The sequence below is a fragment of the Elephantulus edwardii genome, unplaced genomic scaffold (assembly GCF_000299155.1).
Source record: "Elephantulus edwardii isolate Elephantulus edwardi_28Jun2011 unplaced genomic scaffold, EleEdw1.0 scaffold00025, whole genome shotgun sequence".
Classification (NCBI taxonomy): domain Eukaryota; kingdom Metazoa; phylum Chordata; class Mammalia; order Macroscelidea; family Macroscelididae; genus Elephantulus; species Elephantulus edwardii.
In genome coordinates this window covers 127,965-129,234 of record NW_006399775.1, presented here as the reverse complement: position 1 = coordinate 129,234, position 1,270 = coordinate 127,965, and positions in this window count along the sequence as shown.

Sequence of the window (1,270 nt, the reverse complement as noted above, 5' to 3'; positions counted from 1 at the left end):
GAGACATAAAAGAATCAAATACTCATTTCCCTCTGGATTATCTGATTACATGGGAATGAATGCAGCCAACTCTCAATTATCCATGCTAATGGGAGCGAGGATGACTTAAGAAAATAAAATTCATAAAATTCAGAAGTCTTTTTTTTTTTTAACGGAAACCTTTCCACCCATTAAGTATTTGACAAGCACCACTAACAAGCAGCAAAACTGACTGGCAGAAATTCCTTCTTCTCTCCATCCTTTCAAACCTGAGATAATGAGCAACCAAATCACAAAGAAGAAAAAGAAGCAGCACAATGCACGAATAATCCCCCAACTAGAGCATCCATCCTTGAGTAATTGAGAGCTTATGGTACATGCACAAGTTGGATTGAAAATCTATTATGAAGATTTCTCCCAAAATGCTGGAATTGGTGGTGTAATTGGGATGAAAGAGACTATGCTTAGCATTCTTCCTACCAGAAAAGCTCTCTCATTACACGTTAACAACACATTATACAGAACTGGTCACATTTTAAAATCTTAACATCGTGTAATTGTACTACCTGTTCTATCTTACTCTTTCCCTTTTAAGTCATGTGTCTTAAGCCTGCACTTCCAAAAAAATATTTAGTTCCTACTTTTTTCTTTCTTTTGAAATATGAACCCTAAATTTGCCTTACTTCCAAAACTTCATATTTTTATCCTTACCCACTTGGCAAGCCTATATTCGTATTGTTTTAACACTTCCATTAATCTTGTTTTAAGTTGAAGGAGAAATTATCTCTATTTTGAAACTTCATGCTCAGAGAGAGTTCCTGGCTCATATTCAAGCTTTCTTATCCCTAATTACTGTGAAAAGTGCTTCAAGAGAGAGACAGTAAGAAAGATGATTAAGAAGGAATAGTCAAAATTGTCAAAAAGCTATAAAAATGATGAAAATAAATATTAATAAAAACAAGACACACTTATATGTTATTGCTGGCCTGTGACAACTAAACGTAGAAACCTAATATCCTTTTATTATTATTACTTTGAACTTTTAAAACATATTTAATATCTTTGCTAAGATAGCTACTAAGTTCTTAGCAGAGCATATAATTTAGTTTTTAGAGAAATCCATTAAGTGTCTACCATTTTAATTTTGATTATAAAGAAAAAAACCCTGATACTTTAAGAGCTTAAGTAACTTCCTCCAGGACACACAGGTACTAAATTTAGGTATTGAGATTCCCCAAATAAAAACTCTTAATATCTGTTATTATATTATATTATATTATATTAATCATAT